We start from the raw sequence: 20157 nt of genomic DNA on the forward strand, positions 1-20157 counted from the left end.
ATGGTAAAGTTCAAGTTCAAATTTTCTCTTTTCAATTTCATAAGTAACAATGATAATCAGAAATCATGATATGTTTCATTTGATCTATATTCAGATCAAAAGGCTTGAATGTGCTGGAAAATTAATCCCAATCAACCGGATAATCAGGTTGATTATGTATTATCAACATATTAGTGATGAAAATTTTTATTCAAAAAGATAATAATAAGATTGAATTATTTGGTCTTATATTGATCATCAACATGATCTTCCTGGATATTAATTTGAGTTTTTTCTGAAAGAAAAAAGGAAAAAATTCACTAATATCATCCGTGAGAATGATGATTCAACTTAAATCTAGAATTCTACTAAGAATCACAAGAATTATCATCATGATCATCAATGAACTTTTAGCTTTTGTGTATTTAAGTCACGTTAATATCTTGTTTATATCATGACCTTCATTGGTTTTAGTTTGAGTATTCATTTTGTATACAAGTTGAAAATTCAACTCATTGGACCAGAAATTAATGAAACCGATAATAGTTTTGGACCAAGCAAAGGAAACACAACAATCAAAACTCATTGATTAACATGAAAAATTATCGTCACAATTGATTAGTAGCTAATTAAAGGTTTGAATCTTTCCAAAGGATTGATGTTATATAAACTGAATTCAAATGATCAGTAGGTTAGTTAGCAAACGACTGTAGCACATCCAAGTGTCCGAAACTTTTCTGGGTCAAATTTTTCCGACTTTTTTTCTGTATGGGAATGAATGATTTTGCGGAAGAGTTAAAGTTCTAACCATAATTAGACGCAATCTTGTAACAGTTCAACTGTCAACTCAACTAAGAATAAAATTGTATGAATTTTAAGTCATCCTGATATCAAATTCTAAGAGAAAAATCAAACAAAAGATGGTGAAAAGGTTGAACTCTTACTTTGAGAATTGGAAATTAATAAAGTTGAGTTGATCCGAATTCAAGTTTCAGTTATCCTTATTTGGGTTCTTTTCGGGATTTATTCAATTCCATTGAATTTCCTCTGTAAAGAGATAATAGTATATTAGAATTTGTAATACAAGAAATTCTTATCATCTGAGTTACACCAATTAGTACAATCACAATCCTAAAATATCCATGAAGACATTGAATCTTTATTGTCTACACAAAAGTTCTCATGAATTTTGTTACTCAAAATATCCAACTCCCTGTAAAGTATATAATAAGATAATAGAAATAAAATATTATCATGGAAAAGGAAACATTAATTTTTTCTTTACTTTTCCTTTATCAAATCACCTTCAACCTTCAAGATCAAATCACTTTCGTTTTGTCACATTTATGATACTATTTTGTAATAACTTGTATCAAACCTCATTTCCTGAGCTTGACCTCAAATTATTATCCCTGATTACTACGCTTATCATGATTACTTCATCAAGTGGGTTTAAATGTTACCATCATTATAATGAATATTTATCTCATTAAATTACTATAATTATTGTAAATAACTTACTATCAGCTCAAAATGATGTACTTCCAATTCGGATTATGAATACCATGTAAAACTGAATACGATGCCATTAGCTAAGAATTGGAAACTAATGCCTTAACTATGTAGGTGATTGTGAAGCTGAATCTTCCTCTCACCTCTTACAAATTGTTAAAGTTAATTTTGAATCGTAAAACCATTTCTTAGTATCTTTCATCAATTATTCTTAATAAATTAGACAAGTTTATTTGGGTTATTGTTGTTGAGGTTATGGCCTCAGTTTCTTCTCTGATCGGGGCAAATAAAAAAGATTCGAGAACTTGTGGCTGTATCGTTAGTTTGATAGTTGAAAAATTTTGTTACTAATTGTTTGAACAAAATAATTTAATATCTTCATGAAATCTTATAACAATTTGAAATAAAAAAAGAAGAAGAAAGCCAAAGGTATTCAATCATCTTCTTTCTCATTTCAATGAATTACATGTAAATGCTCTCTTCTCTTTTTTATCTTCATCATCATGGTATCCTTGTCAGAGATTCCATGTTATCATCGTGATATTTATTCAAAGTTATTCCAGTTTATCGTTTTCTTACTATCTTATAATATATTGTATCTATGATATTAGACATCAGATGTTTATTTAAAAAGCTCAAACCTAAATTGCTATTTATTTAATATCCATAAACATTTCATGAGGGGTATGATCAAGGTGAAAATTTCAAGGCCTATCAATCAAATTGTCGTTTAAATTTTTCTTTCATACATATAACTATGTGTTGATTGAATGAACGCTTTTTCATTATCATGGTTATCATCAGGATGAACTCTTCTTGTTGTGTGCATTTAACTCGGTTGTTTTTAGACGTTAATTATCGTGATTGAGGTGATGATGGAATGAGTAGACACGAAATGTTCAATTTTACCAATTGTTCGGTGTCATGAATTTTTCTTTTGTCTTTTTTCCATTTATCATGTATCTTTCTAGATTTTTTTTCGCCAGTAATCAATTATCTTCCATTGATTAATCAAATCAACGGTTTCTATTGTTGTTGTTTATTCATGCTAACACAATCTCTACCCCTCTTTTGCATGATAACTTGACCATAATATTGATGGTCAGTTATTGGAAGATATAAAAAAGGGTGTGAAGTATTTGGATCGTTGACCCATGTTAATAGCTATCAGTATTTAGAATAGTTCAATAATCTAAATTTCAAGCAAATTCTTATCATGATGTCGGTCATCAATCAGTACAATTCAAACCACGGATCCCTTATAATTTTATTCAAATGTTCACTTTGTTAAGTTTTACAATTCGAACCTCGAACGAAAAATTCTATACATAGAAATGTCAACCTTTATTAGAAAGCATATTCACCAACTAATCAAGAATCGTTTCTCTGTAGCATGGAATGTAAATTCGTGATAAATTATATGGTGATTTCATGTTGGTGAATCTTAGAAAACTTTTCACTTTTGTTTTTCTTGATCAAAGTAACTCTCAACTGACAGTTTTCTAAGTAACATTCAATTTGGAAATAGTAAAATTGTCATGATTTGTTTTAGCGTTAATAATTTATGAACATTTAATTTGAACAATTAACTGATTACAGATAAAAGTTTCGAAATGTACAACTAAAGAAAATCAAAAGAAACAGTAAACTTTATCAGAACTTTTCGCCTCGTCAGTTGAAACTAAATCGTTAGTACAAAGTTGAAGACGAATCGTTACAAAAAAAAGTCATGATGATTGTAGATATTCAAATGATGAGATTGATTTTCCGATAATTAATTGTTGTTGAAAACTGGTTGACAACAATTCAATGCCATTATCAATTGTTATTGATCATGATAATGAAAGCTTACAATTGTTTCATCATTTACAATCATTTGTTTCTTGGTTATCAGTAGTTTATTAGGGTAAATTATTTGTAGGTGGGTCGTTGTTGATGATGAAAGAAAATCATTTACATGGGAGACAAACAGGGAAGAAAATTCATGAGAATGAATAACATGGAATCTAATGATGTTCACGATGAAAAAAGATGAATCATGATGAATGATTATAATTCATTGTTAATTAGCATTGATACCGAAAGACATTATATCCGAAAATACGTTTCATTATGTATAATCTTATTTTCTGTCTCCCTCTTTAATCATCTTCTTCCTTTATCATCTTTCCTCCTTCTTCCTTTTTTATCATCATCTTCATCATCTCTCTTTCTTTTTCGAAGATGATGTCTCTTTCTCATCTATTCATTGATTCATTTATCTTCCTCATCTTTTTCGTTTTATTCTTTCTATTTTCACTCAACACGATATTGCACATCATTAAGCATCTCTTATCATCCTCTACTTTTTGTCATCTTCCCTCTGAGTGAGAAACGAGGTGTCGATGATGAGAGAAAGATGACTGAAAATTGTCTATTTCCTTGACAATCATTATCGTCCCATTTTCACACCTTAGATTATTCCTTCCCTCTAGTCTGTGGTTAATCTTGATTGCATGGTGATGAAAATTATCTCTCAAATAATTTCCATTGTTACATATAATACAGGGGGAAGGTTTCTTGGAAAACCGATGGACAATAAAGCCAAATTCAATTTCTAATACTGACCATTAAATGATGACCATTAACTAATGAAACTCACGCAAAATTGCATACGCTTTGATAATAATTGAAATATTTCATTGCAATTCTAAAAATCAGATTCCATTCCATGAGACTACATATCATGATAATGTTTGTACAATAGAAGTAACAATTGAATCATATAATGAAAATATACCTCAATCAATCAAAGTTTTTACACTTTTTCTGCTCCTCATGATATATCGTTATCAACATTTTTAACTTTCATTGAACTTTAGAAATATTCAGAGAAATATTTCAAACACAACAATTGATATTCTGATAGTGAGAAAATCAACCTGAAAATTCATACTGAGAAAGAGAGAGAGAGAATATAAAATATTTATCACAAAGAAAAAAATCAAATTCATTCTTCAACACAATTCTCTAGAATTCAATGATTAGATTACAATATTTAGTAATTTCCATTCAGATATCATGGTGAGATTTCATTTCCCATGTTGACAAGCTTCCCAAACAGATGATGAACCAGATAAACGATAACACTGACTCATAAGTAATCAATATATTAATAATAACATAAAGATAATGATCATTGATAATGATTAGTTAATCTACAAAATCTTGAATTGAATTGAAAATTATCGATTCAAAACTGATCTATATGATAATAATGTGCTATCGGATAATCGTCAATATTTATCTATCAAAGCATCAATAATAAAGTTACTATGATGATGAGAAAACAAATTTTTCTGTCAATCAGTTGTATCTAAATTAATGTTGACTTGATATTTTAGATATCAACGATAAATAATTCCGTTAATGATAATGATTAGTAACATGGAAATTTTGAGGTCTCCCCCTGTTTAGAATCTCATGATATATTAATTCACCATTGATTGAATCAAGACGATGCTTCTAAATGACTAATAATAAACATCATGATAGTAATCATTAAATTGCTGCTCCTAAATAAGTACAACTTTAACAGTATAATATTTAATTGTTGATCAATATTTAAATTTATCTTTCATTTTCTACAACTTTTATTGCGTGTTGACTGTTGGTTTGAAAAAAATTTTCTCATTTCATGATTATTGTTAAATACCTGTTCAGGGGAAAAGTTCAGAGTATGAACTTCGGATAAAGAGATAGAGAGAAAGAATCAATTTTTCGTATTTTTTTTTCTAAAAAACCACCTAACTTTCATTGAAATAGTCTACTGATGATTCCGGTAGCTCTCTCACTCTATGGAGTAAAATCATTCCTCATAACTTTCTGTGGTAAAAACTAGAATGATAATACATGAGAACTATTCAGGGTATTAGTTGAGGCTTTAGAATTTTAAATTACATGGATTGGATTGCAAAAGAAAAGGTAGATTAGAGAGAGAGAGAGGAAGGAAGAAAGAAAGCAAGAGAGAGAGAGAGAGAGAAATAGATTGCAACTTTCTATTAAAAGTTTTCTTTTTTCGTTATTCCATTGAATCGAAACTTTTTTCATCATCATTATCATTAATATCTTCTTAGAAATTTGTTACCTCTCTTTTTATATTTATATTTATATATTTAATTTGAATAAACATGATGAAAAATGAACTTTCTCTCAGGAATCGGTTCTCACTTCTTGTGTACAAAATTGCTTTAGAATTTTTTTATTTCTTATCCCTTTGATACTTTGAAATAGTTACATGTTCATGAGAGTGAAGGTGGTTTATTGAGTAGGCTGTTGAAAATTACTAAGACCAAAAGTTGAATAACATGATAACTCTGATTGTTGAACTTTTTCTTCTTAAAGCCAATAAAATGATGAAAAGGATGAAGATGATTCGTTATCATGTTAATCAAAGGTAACAACATGGAAAGAACATTATTCTGACCTTTCTCTTAAATTCTTAGAAAATTCTTTCACTTCTTTTGACGATGATTATGATAAACAGATCATGGAGTGAATTTCGAATAGTTTATCTTGGCATTGTAATTTTCTGAATCTATCATGAACCATCAATTGGAATACCAAGAGAAAGTTATGACAATCGATTGAGAAAATTATTCGATATCTTTTGTATTTATTTTCCATATGATAATAACATCGAAAGTGATAGGGTTAAGATCATTTTTACATAGAAACTAAATTAAAGAATCACAACTTTTTTTCATTCCGAATTTCTCTTGTCATTTCTTCGTCTTCATCCTTCTTGATCATCAGAAAAAGGATAGAAAATAGAGAATCAAATTCATGACATGAATGTGAATTATAACTTAACCTCTTTCTCTCTGGCTCTCTCTTTAAGAACTTTTTTCTATTCATCATGAAATCAACAACAACATTCGAAACCAGAACAATTTAAAGTCTTAAATTAAATAGAAAAGAAAAGAAAAAAGTTTCAGGTCAAACTGTTTTCTAGTCAATTGTAAATTCTAATTTCTAATGTTTATCATGTAATATTAACAGCTCAGTTCTCATGATGATTAAATATATTCAGAGGAAATTTTTCCATCAAAGAGATGAAGATAAAGTGACCACAGTTTAATCATGACCACATTTAGTTTGCTGGTGATATTCTTGATTCTTGGTAATCAATTCAACATGATTACCATGAAAACGTAACAGAAATAGAATAATTTGTTTTATTTAATTAACTTCCGGTCAGTTTTTGTTGTAAAGAAAAATCTAACAGCCATTTGATTGATATAAAAGTAAAAGGTTTGGACATTTTATCATTATTTATCCATGTCTCTTAAGGAAGTGTTTTTCAAGATGATTTTGATCACCCTCACCCTCACCATCATGAAAGTAGGCTGGTTAGGTCTCTTCCTCCCTGAATCTCATCTTGGAATAAGTGATTAAATAAGGTGTGGTCAAAGAAGATGGACAAAAGATGAGAAAGAATAAGGAAAATTATCCATTGATAGTTTATTGAACTTTTTCCTTGGAACATCAACACCATATGATCCAAGAGATTCATGGGAGAGATCATAAACAAAGAATAAGGAAAAAAGTTCTCGGACGATAAATACTCTCTCTCTCTCTCTCTCTCTTTCAAAAAAGATGAATTATGAGGATTTAGAAAGAGAAGAGAAATTTTGTTTTTCTTCTTGTCATCAAATAAGATCGGGGAATCAAAAGAGCAATTGTGATTTTGAATTCGAGAGATGAACTTTTATCCCTTAGGATAAACACAATGTCCACTCGAAAAGGTTCTAATCGAACATGTGTTTTTATGAACATTATCTTTTTCGCCGTTCATATTTTCCTCTTTCAAATTGATCGAAAACATGAAGAAAGAAAAGTTCTTAACGGAAGTTAAATTTCATCTTTGATTGATGATAAACATGAGCATCATCATGAAACCGGATGTTGAAACTAAAAGTGTATCAAAAATGTACATGTATTAAAATTACATCATATTGATGATTGATTATCATCTTTGAATGGTAACAGTTACAATGATTTACTAATGATAATTGTACTTAAATTGTTATAATCGTTAGATGAACATGATAATAATAAATTTGATCCCTAATTGTATTGGATTAGCATTCGATGATTAAATAATCATTTAATACTTTTATCAGATAATTAGTAAATTAATTACGTCAATTGATAAGTTTACAATTTAATCATGATTAAATACGATAGCTTAATCAACCAACATGGCAATCAAGATATTTAATTCAATTAATACGATTAAATTTTTTTTTATTTTCTACTCTTTTAATTCATTTGATTTATTAATTATGACAAATATTAAATAAAATCATGATTAACTGGGTTGAGGTTGTTAGAGGGAAAATCTTTTAATTGTTAACAATTAAAAGTTAATTTAAATTAACTTGAGATTTATAATAATTTGTAAATGTAATATAATAATTGGTTGATTAATTTTCACAATTTGTTTATAACTTTAGTTTCCTGGTTTAAGGTACTCAAACTAATTTAGTAAACAATGATTAACTTTAATTGTTTTAAATTGTTTGATTTGATTGAAATGATATATTATTCACAATTAATTGTAATTTCTGGTATATTTATAATAAAAGTCGTAACAATATGGTTAATATAGTTGAGAATGATAAATTGTTGCAATTTAAATTGTTCACAAGAATGAAAATTTTCTCATTTAATTCACAGCAAAAATGAAAAACAATTAACTCGTAATGAGGTTGGTAATTATTCACATTGAATATCATTGAATTAACCTTAATTGTTGGTGAAAGTTTTGCAAATTTGCAATTTTCTTATTTCATATTAATAATTGTGCTAATTATTAGGTATCCAAGTAAATAATGATACGATTTTTTGTCTCATTTTCAGATTTATTTTGAGAAATTAATAATTATAATAGAAATTAATTGATAACACCATCTTGTAGAGAAAAAAACAAGCTTTCTAATGATATAAAATTTATTTTAATACCCTAATTAGTTAAACAACAATTAAAATTATCCCAATACAAAATTTTTTTGAAATTTCAGCCGCCGATTTCAAAGCCGATAATTTCGGCTTTAAACTCGGTGGAAAATTTTGAAAAGTTCATCAATCGATAGCTTGACCATCTGAGTCTCTTCACAAAAAAAATCTCACTAATTGTTAATTGGGTTCAGAAAATTCCAACAATTAAACAAAAAAAGACTAATAATTTCCTATGGGCTTTTAACATTGAAAATTTTATTTTCAAAGAAAAAAGTGTTAAAATCCTTAAAAAGTTTTTGTCTATGGAAAATTAATGTTAAATCTTTTTTTGTTTAATTGTTGTTAATTGGGATAATTTTAATTGTTGTTTAACTAATTAGGGTATTAAAATAAATTTTATATCATTAGAAAGCTTGTTTTTTTCTCTACAAGATGGTGTTATCAATTAATTTCTATTATAATTATTAATTTCTCAAAATAAATCTGAAAATGAGACAAAAAATCGTATCATTATTTACTTGGATACCTAATAATTTCATCAGCCAATTCAGACGAGTAAGATTAGTATGCAATCGTAATTAAATTAAATTGTTAATTTGCAATTGTTAATTGTAAATCAAATATTAGGATATCACAATTCACTCTGGGAAATCAATGTAATCGTAACATTTGGAGTATTTAACAATCTCTACATCTCATCAGGATGTTCATGTAATTTAATTGAATCCTTGGCACATTTGCATCCTCATCCTTTTATCATCTCTTCATCTTTCTTTTTCTTTCTTTCTATTAATCTTCTTATTCATTTGGAGTCTCCATCCTCATCCTCATCCTTTACGTACTTTTCTCGTAAACTTTTTTTTTACAAATCACTTTAATCTCTTTTTTTGTTACAATCAGAATCTCTTTCACATCTTCAATCTATCGTCACTTTATCATCATACCTTTGATGATTTCGAAATCAAAAGAGAACCAAATTGAGGTAAAGTTCATTTCTGATTCTGATTCTTTTTTGTTCCTTATCTGTGATTAGGAAAGAGTGAATGAGAAATGAACATTTACAAAGTTTCAGGTTTATCTCTTTTTCTTTATCTGTTTCTCTCTCTCTCTCTCTCTCTCTCCCAATTTGAGAATCAAGATTCTAAATGTACAGTTAGATCATGAAGAGACTGCTTATTAGTTTTCCATCATCATCATCATCATCAGGAATGATAAAAGTTTCAACAAATACAAAGAATCACCATGACTGTGAGTGTACATGGTGTTTACAGAAATGGTTCTCGATCCCATTTAGGAAAAATAATCACCTTTACATAGGGAATTGCTTATGACATCAAATCACGCGACAATATATTTCCACCTTGTTTTTATTTCTTTTGCGGTGGGAAAAAAGAAATAAGAAAGATGATGATGATCGTAGTGGGAGGAGGAAGACTAGATAAAGAAGACGATAAACATGATAATCATGAAAACTGATATTATATTAATGATGATGAGGGAAAAAAACCCGAAAAAAAAACCTAAACAAAGAATCAAGAGAATCTATTGAAAGAATTGAAAAATAATACCCTAGGTAGATGCTCAGGAATATCCAAAGAGTAAGCAAAACTGATTGAGAAAAATTCTGCTGAACTTCATGAAACTTCATGATTGTTGCGATATCGACAAAGGTAACATTTAACTCTCAGTGAACCAAAGAGTAAATCAAACATACAGATTTTCATTTGTAATATTTAAATGCTAATTGGAAAATCAAAACCACAACAATTAAATTGTTCTTATCCATCATTATTATCGCACCTTCAACCTAATTGTAACAACAACCATGAATAACTGATTGATTGATTTTAATTTACCACAGTGATTAATGATTAGTTAAATTGTGTATTTTGCTATTATTACTCCCACCATTTATAATACATTACTCGTATGAATCAAATGGCTTTTAATCAGTAATGATTAATGATGAATCATCATTAACCATACTTTGATTAATTATCATTCTAATTGTTCAAATTGTCTTGTTATTCATTATTTTATCATTTTAAATTCAGTTTCAAACCTTAATCTGTTTCAAGATTACAGATTTAATCAACGTGAATGTTAAATTATCATTTGTATGTAACGATCAGTTTTATTCACCAGGATGGCCAAATGATAACGAATTTAATTTTATGCTCTGATTGTTATCCACATTTAATGTTATTACCTTAATCAATGAATAAGGTGTAAGATAATCAAGATAATCAACAGCATCATGATTACAATAAAGTTTTACAGGCAATTTAATCCTCTGAACGGAATCAAGAATTGCAAAGAAATATAAACGATCACAATTTACATTTGATTGTTGATCTATTCAATTTACTCCATGTGTTTAATTGCTATTGATTCTTACAATTAATACAAGAATTCATGTTTTGCTTTTCCCTTTTATCATCAATTCAACTAATTGTAAATCAATAGTCAACAATGATCAAGATTATAATGATTATGAAAATAATCAATTACAAGGGTTTAACTAATTTAATTCAGTGGTAATGATTGATACGATTATCATGAATACCCTGAATCGATATTAAAATTTCAAAATGAATAATTTTAATCCATTAATTCAGTTTATTGGACCAGAAAATTAAACTTTCTTTAATTTTGATTCAACTTATACTAATTCATCTGAAATTGATTAAATCTTTATCATGATAAGTTATATGTAATAGCTTTTAATCAGATAATGAACACAAATGGATCTAATAAACCCAATTGCAATTAGTTAATTAGTGGATAATTGGATTGGTAAACAATTTTTATAAACTAATCACAATTGAATTGTATTGAAAATGTCTATTGACTAATTGAATAGACAATAAGAATACAAAAGAATAGAAAAAAAAAGTTTTTCTTCTTCAGGAAATACAAAAAGTCAGAACTTTTTTGAGAAAATATTAGAGAAAAAGTTCGAGACTTTTCTCTTTTCATCGAATTTTTTTAGTTCTTTCATCGATTCCAACAGTAATTTCTCTCCTCCTTCTTCCAGGTAAGAACCATTATTAGAGTTACATGAAATTCTGATACCATTATTATCATTTTATATTCCTGAAGTTTATGGAATCGAAATGTTAAGAGTAACCTTATATTATCCTGCTCAAGAATTTCAACTCTCCCTCTCTCTCTCTCTCTCCCATGAAAACAACTACGATAAAATAACTATTATGGTATTAGTACAATAATAGCAAAATAATAATAATCTTGTAATAATGTGAATAGTTGATTTTTTTGTTTCTTTGTTGATCAACAATCAAAGGAAATAGAAAAAAAAATCGACAAAAATTGATTCGGATTATGTTGTTAGGAATAGTAGACAATCAATCATGATCACCATGTTACTTAGAGTCCGGATAACACTCTGGAAATTGGATATGTTTGAATATCATCACATAATAACTTATTAACATGAAGATATTAGATGAGAATATATGAAGAAAAAAAAATATCCAATCAATATTGTTTCCTTATTTCTCTCTTATGAAAAGTTCTGGTCAAGTATCCGAGTCAGAATGTGATTACATGGGATTAGGTTGACAATTTGATGATTATTATCTACAGTTAATAAATTAATGGTTATCATAATTATCTTGACACAACATTTACACACTCACACACACTTGAAATGATGGATAAATTATCAGTATGTGAGAAAAAAAGTTCTGTTATAAAATATCGCCTCAAGGTAAATATGACTTTCTGATGAATTCCTTTTCTCTCATCATAATCATGGTGAATATTCAAAAACAGAATATTTCAACTTGCATCATCCTTTCCAATCCTTATTAACAATCCTCAAGCTATTTACAAACACACAACAGTCAAGATGATGATAAAAGTATTATCTTCATCATCTCATCTTCTCACTGATGATATTTCTGTATCTCTCTCTCTATATATATGAATGTATCTATTGAGAAATCTTTCCATTCATATAAAATATTATGATTCATTTCCAATAAGAAAAGGTAAGAGAAGAAAATTTTTTTTCTTCTCAACAACATACATCATTCAGATTCTTTACTGAAATATTATTAATTTATCATGAAGAAAAGAATCATCATCATCTTCATCTTCTCTTCTCATCCTCAACAATAATAATGATATTATATTTGAATAGTAACTTTATCATTCTGTGATAATGATATGATGTTTGAAATATTAGGTAGAAGGAAAAAAAAACAGATTGAAGAGAAATTTTTTTCTTCTCCAGGTAAAATCATCTTATTACCATGATGATGACGATGATTCAGTTTCATGATAATAATATTTAATATGATTATTTGTCATAATGAAAAAGAAATCAGGTAAATATTTTAACAATGAAAACGTCATATGATTGTGAACAATCAACAATAATATTATCATTTTCAGGACAATTATCATCATTTCAAGAATAGTGATTAAACTGTACATGATAAGTTAATTGTAATTCGTGTATTTTAATCATTATTAAAGTACAATTATTTTTCTTCTATCTCTTTGATTGTACAATCCTGGATTCTATTTAAATTTGGTTCGTCTTATTACAACAATTAACATATTATTTTCTTTACTTTTTTTTCATAAAGAAAGTAATTTATTTAACTACATTCTTAATAATGATTATATCTTTTAAAGTCTGTTAATTTAGTTTAAATTGTTACAATTGACTGATTATCTTTGCAATTGTATTATTATAATCTATTAATATTGAGCGGTTTTTTACCAGTAAAGCTTTACTATTAGGTGAGTTTGCTGAAATGATGTTGTTATATTGGTTAATATAATGATGAACTTATCATTCATGATCATCATCATGTTATTAAATGTTATCAACATGATGATGGAATCACTTTTCATGATAAGAGAGACTCATCAGAATCAGAATCATCTTAACAATTGTTTTCTCCACTTGACTCCACTTTCTTTGGTTTCGAATATCTTGTTTTCTTTTTCGTCTTTAGAAATTTTTTTTCTTTTTCTTGTTGAATTTTTCTTTTCTTCTTTTATGGAACTTTTTAACCTTCTAAAGATAAAGCAAAGATGATGAGGATGATTTAGTTAGAGAAGATGGTTCTAAGTGTCCTGTTCCATCTTCTTCAGTGAAACTCCTTTTAACTTTTTCTTCTTCCGAGGAGTTTTCCTCTCACTCTGTCTAACGAATTGTTATTTATGAAATTTATTGAAATTCGAATGATAAAATGTAATCTATTTCTCTCTCTCTCTCTCTCAACTATTCAGCGTTATCTTCATGCTGAATGTTGAGCCACCAGGAAAAACAAAAAGAGTAAACAAAAAAAGGTAACATTAAGCTTGAAATTGTTTTTCTTTACTATTGGTTACCATGAATGAGCTTCAGAATCAACCAGAAATAACTATTCAATTCAATTCTAACCAATTGTTCAATCATCAATTGAATAAATTGTTATTCTTGAATATAATGTATCTTACTCTTTCCCCCCTGAATCTTTTTCTCCTATTCCTGCTCTCCATGAAGCTAACCCAATACTCTTACTCTCACTTTCTCTATTCTATTCAGTATGTACTAGTATGTTTCTAATAATCAAGTAAACATGAAAAACTAGCCTTGAAACTATTTAGCAAACATGATGACAAAGAAAAGAAAACTCAATACAACATAACAAGCTACGAGTCATGGAATCAATCATGACCCATGAAAGATCAAATTCAACTAATTAAGTGAATATAATAAGTGAATTTATATTAGTATTATTTAGATTGGAAATGAATATACAAAAAGAGAGTAGAAAGTTTTTCTAACATGTTAGTTTATTGAGTAAATCATGACGAAATAAGTTCCGATAAGGAAAACGAAGTGACAAAACTTTCCCATTCAGAATTGACCATTAAACCAGGATGGATAAGGAAAAAAGTTCCGAAAGGAAAATCAGCTTACACCATATACTTTGTGTTGGAATGTAAATACAAAAAAAACCAACAAAATTTTCGAAAGTAATGAATCAAATGACAATTAACAGAAATTATCAACAAATTACCTCAATTATCATGAATTTACTTAAATAATGGTGAATAAAAAAGTTACAATGACCAATCAAAGTAACCAAATCTCGGAGATACTCGTGATTAACCAAATTATTAAGTAAATTAAATCAAATGAACACTCATTTAAATTGTAAGTAGTAAATAAAATCCTTATTGACGACAAAATCATGATTAATAAGCAACATAATCAGTCATTTAATTCATTTAATCAAACAGTACACAACAATTTAAATATACCTTGCGGATAGTGATTTAGATGGTTAATTTAATAAATCACTTGAAAAGAAACAAGTTTGACAGTTTAAATTAAAGATATTATTTAACGATCATTAAGTCTTATCAAATTGTAAATACACAGAACAATTAACTAATTGTAAGCCTTAATTGCGACACGATTGTTTTTATTGATTAGATTTACCAATGATTAATTCATGTTAATCATTAGGTAAAATAACAAGGACTAGACTTTATGTTAATCGTTGTAATTTGGGACTACAATTAATTCAATATGATATTGTAATTTGAAATAATCATGATGATGGTTGTAGGTTATGATTATGATTTGTTCATGACGATCATAGTTCTGGGATTCTGAATTGAAAACAAAAAGTTCTGAATGAAAAATGCTAGAAACACCTCTGAATATCAAGTTAATAATCAACCTAATGGTAATAATGATTGACAATATCATTAACACAATTGAAAATTTCACTAACCATTAACATTTATCATTAATATATAAATAATATTATTGTTTTATTTTCATTATGATTAAACATTATTGTTAACTATTTAGGATTGTAAATGAACATTGGATAAAAACAGGATGATTAACTGTAATTGTGTGTTGAAACTTTTAACCAAAGGTTCAGATTTAACAATTAAAGCTTTAATTATGATTCATGATTATTATTATTGTAACATTATTATCAATGATTTAATTAAAGCTATCAATATATTATTATGTACATTATATTTAATGCCTTTGGTTGTGAGTGATTGTCATTGATTGTTAACATCAAGTTTGTTGTGATTAAAATGATAATTGTTCATCGAGTATGAATGTTGATGTACTTTGATAGGTGAAAGTGTCTGTTGATGATTTGGATAAGGATTTTGGTGTAATTGTCAAGAAGATAATGTGATGATGATGATGATAAAGATTAAATATGTTTAGATATCTATCGACAAATATTGATAAATGTTTGGATCTTGAGTTGGAAAAAGAAAAAAATTGATCTTTCTCATCGAACTTGTCTTATCGAGTTCTGATGATAATCGATGATATCGCTTAATTTCTAGCTTATCATCATCATCTTCTTCTTCTCCATGTTTCTCTTTTCTTTGCAATCCATTTTCTATCATCATCGATCTTTTTTCATTATCATCTCCGAGCTTCGTCATCTCCATGAAAGTAAATATAATTGAAGGGTTGGATACGGCAATAAATACTAAGAGAAGGTGAGTTCGGTTAGATTTAGGCTTTCCCCTCTACATTTGTTTTGTGTTTGGGCACGACCTACTTTGCTTCAATTAATTTGAAACACACTTAATCAATTAACTCACTTTGAAGGTGATAAAGACACTTATTCAATTTAAACATCAAGTTTATATTTTATTGAACAAAATAAGAAAGATGATAAAACGGAGAAGTCAAGACTAAACTGGTCAAGACAAGGGTTGGGGTGAGACTCCTTACTAAGAGGAGGATTGATTGGCTTTTTATAGCAAAGACCAATGTAGAGACAAAAGAGGAAATGGAAATGATAAAGGCAAAGGCTTAAAGTTGCCAATGGGAAAAGTAAAAAGAAGATGATAAATAGTTGAGCTATGGCTTGAAGGTGATTCTCACGGTCAAGATCACTTAGAAAGAGTGACTTTCAGTTAATCTGAATAATGAGCTCGAAAGCTTAGCAAAAGAAAAGAATTAGTAAAATTTTAGAAATAAAGAAAATTCAAAATTGGGGGATTAACATAGAGATTAAATGAGTCTAATTAGAGTAGAATTGATTTCAAGGTTTTAATCTTGAGAATCACAATAAAAGGGCTGAGGAGGCTAATTTACTACCCAACACATCTACTCCTTTTGATTAAGATATCTCTTCAGAACTTTGATTGGGATTCTTGAAGATGATACTTTGGAATCTGATTTGGTATCAGGGTTAGAGATGAGCAGAACACTTTCACTTGTTGATGCGTATTTGAGCAGGTTATCCATGGCTCGGTCGAAATCAATTTCAAGCGAATCTTCATCAGGTTCATTCTCTGATGGTTCTTTTTCCATGTTAATTGTGGATAGAGTCTCATTTGGTGAGTCTACATCAGGATCTTGGTCGATCTCTTTAGGTGATTCCTTTTCTTTTTCTTTGATTGGAGATTCAACAGTTTCAGTTGTTGAATTGATGATGAGATTTTCGATCTCAATTGGAGGTTCTTCTTGATTCTTTTGAGGTTCAACAATTTCAATTGTTGTGTCAACTTGATTTAAAGTTGATGATGAGGTGGCAACAATTTGTTGACTTGTTTCCTGGATTGATTCAGGTTCGTTTTCCTCTCTAATGTCCATTAGGGCTGGTGGTTGATAATTGGCTTGTTTAAGCAAAGTTTCATCAGGTTTTACACAATTAGAATTGTAACCTGGATCATCTCGATTATTGAAATGACCATAATGGTTCCAATTATTAGGCCAAGACATTTCTCCGGATTCTACCTTTTTAGTGTAGAGATACAATAAAGCGGAGATTTTAGCATTACCACATGAACTGGTAACATTTTGATAATGAATACCATCACAAAGATCATCAGCTTGTTGCTCGATGTCCTTCCAGAAGAGGAGATAAAGTTGCATGGTGGTTATCGCTTCAAGAGCAGGCGAGTGGGCATCATTTGGTATGGTGTAGCCATGAAAAACCAAGAAAGCAATTAAGCTTAGGTTAATTGGTGAACTTTTGTATGGAGAGAAGAAACTTGTTAGGTCTCTCATTTTATGTTGGAGAAATGCGATTTCTGAGTTTTCTAATCCCAGGGCATTAAGCTGGTTGTAGATTCCGGCTCCAACGATTATATCGGCTACGATGAGATATTTTAAAACTTGGTCTCGGGCGCTTCTAAGAGCTTTAGCGTGTTTAACATCGCTATGTTTAAGGCCATGAAAGTGGGTGTCGATTTTTTCAATGTTGTGGTTCTTGACGAACGTTTCGTAGACCACTTCTAAGTTGGCATCAACCATGATGATCCAACAGGGGCGAGGTATTAATTTACCTTGTTCATAAACTCGGACACAGGCCATTGACAAACAAAAGGTTGTCGTTTTCTTTGGGAACTCAACTGCAGCGGCTTTGATAGCTTCGATGCTTCTCGTGAAGAGGAGGTAAAATGGCTGCTGGTCGGCGTCGAAAGGTTTCAGTTAGTCGACGTTTTTTTCAGTTTCTTCACTGAAACGGCGTTGAGGTCTTTCATCTTTGATTTCCGAACCAGGGGTTAAGATACTTGGAAATCCTTTAGTTAACTCGATAGCAGCATGACGTTCATTTTCTGGTAACCTATTAAATGGGTTGATTCTGAACCAGGGTAAATTTGTTTCGGATACGTCAGAGGCGAGACTTGTTAGTGAACAAATCGAGGAAGTTGAGTCTGATCGGGATAAATTGGATTGATAGGAACGGAATCCACGATGACTGTAGTTTCTTTGGTAGTATTTCAACCATTCAGTTGATTCTCGTAACAGAAAACCAGGAATTGATCTCCACTTGAAAGTGTGAGGTCGAGGTAAAATTGATGGGTTCGGCTTTGAACCGACTGTTGGTGTAAATCCGACATCTTGTAGAAATTTTTCTCCTTCATAAAGAGGATAAGTCGGGTCATTGGTTCTGACTGTATTTTCCCAGCGTTGCAGAGAAAGGTCGGTGTGGCGACGAATTGATATTGGACCAAGTTGAGGGTCCTCAGGATTTTCATCTCTTTGTTGAATTAAACAGGCCCAGACTTTGAATTTATCTTGCCAGTATTCGGGGATTGAAAGAGATTTTGGAGCTCCTTTGATATGAGCTGGAAGGTAGTTACCTAATTTACGAGGGATGAGGGCGAGTTCATTTTTAACTGACCCATGACGAAATTTGGTCTTAACACTAAAGTTAAGATGGTGAACGATGTAACCACGGCGGCAAAGTCTTGCATGATCAGGAAATTTGACAACAGAAAGTTGTTCGTGACACATTGATCGGTTACAGATTAACCTACATTCAGAGTAGAGGTTGAAAGATGATGAACAAGTAATTTGTTCAATCGATGGGTATGGTTTATCATTGTAGACTCGTGTTAAACAGTCTTGATAAATGCACAAAATTGATCCTTTGGGTAACTGGTTCCAAATTGATTTTGTGAATTAATTTCTTTAACCATAGGGCACAAAGATAACAGTACCAATTTTTACATTGAACACAGGCCATTGGCTTGACACAAATGCTTTCACAAAATAGACAAATAAATTGTTCAATATCATCAGCATTTTCGATGATGATGTTAGATGAAGGTAGGCCACGAGGTAAATCAGAATAATCAATTTCATTGATGATGTTATCGGAATCGATAACATTTAACTTTAGTTTCTCCTTTATAAATCGGATGAAAACATTTAAGTTTTCCTTGTTGACTTTCTCTTCTTCGAGATAAGTTTGTCGGGCGCTTTCAAAAGCTTGTAAGGAGACATGTTCTGGTATTGGACCAGGAGGTGGACATGGGAAAACTCCATATGGAAAAAGTTCGGGTGAATTGTAAATTGTCTTTGGACGAACACCACTTGATTGGGGCATTTCTATTTCTTTCTCACTTCCAGGTGAGTAATGATTGTTGTCGTCACTTCTTTTACTTTGAATTGAAGAATCACTTTGATTCGAAGGCGACTTGGATCGGGCGAAGGTAACTTTTGAATTGTTAACTTTGGATCGGGAACTCGACTCAATCGACGAAGCTCGATCTTGGTCATTAGATCCAATTGGCGATGAGGTGTGGCGATTAAGGCCAATTTCTTCCCAATTTGAAGACGAAGAATGATGTGAGAAGGAATGAATTGAACTGTTGCTTTCATTATCACTGATTGATGAGGATGATGAATTATCGTCCATTACTGTTGAGTTAAATTCAACACTTAAACAAGAAACACTTTTGTAAATTTTTAGCTTAGAATAACTAATCAATTTAGTTGGTTGAACACAATTTGTAAGGTTAATTAGAAGACAAGTGAACGAGGTGAAGGCCAAACGTGAACTGGTACTAACAATGGTAGTTGTGACGTTTTTTATTCTCGGGGTTTCCAAGGTAACGAAAGAGTTTGAATTAATCTCGTGATTGCAATGCCAATTAAAGCTTAACGGCTTTAGGTTTAACTTTTGACCAATTACTTGGCTATAAATAGCGTTAATTAAACCAATGAGTTGTTGGTTGAAGTAATTAATTTGATCAGCGTCAGTTGATTTTTCAAATTTGTTTTGATAAAAATAATCATTAGCAAAATGAAATTTGTTTGGCTCGTTAATTATCAATATTTGATTAATTGATTGTACGGGTTTCACTTTGGATCGAGTAACAATTTGTTCATTGTCAATATCATTATCA

At 29.7% G+C, this 20157-nt stretch overlaps 1 protein-coding gene across 2 annotated transcripts in view; it reads right to left on the reverse strand.

Moving 5' to 3' along the window:
• LOC128391387 (octopamine receptor Oamb-like) overlaps nt 1-20157 on the reverse strand; it is a 63957-nt gene that overhangs the window by 35515 nt on the left and 8285 nt on the right. Inside the window, exon 2 of one of the 2 annotated variants that reach the window (XM_053351264.1) lies at nt 924-1026. The exons of the other annotated variant lie outside the window; for it this stretch is intronic. The gene's annotated coding sequence lies outside the window, so the exon portion shown is untranslated. The remainder of the gene's footprint in view (nt 1-923; nt 1027-20157) is intronic. 2 annotated transcript variants of the gene reach the window in all.

Source organism: Panonychus citri, unplaced genomic scaffold (genome assembly GCF_014898815.1).
Source record: "Panonychus citri isolate SS breed McGregor unplaced genomic scaffold, ASM1489881v1 Contig00134, whole genome shotgun sequence".
Lineage (NCBI taxonomy): Eukaryota > Metazoa > Arthropoda > Arachnida > Trombidiformes > Tetranychidae > Panonychus > Panonychus citri.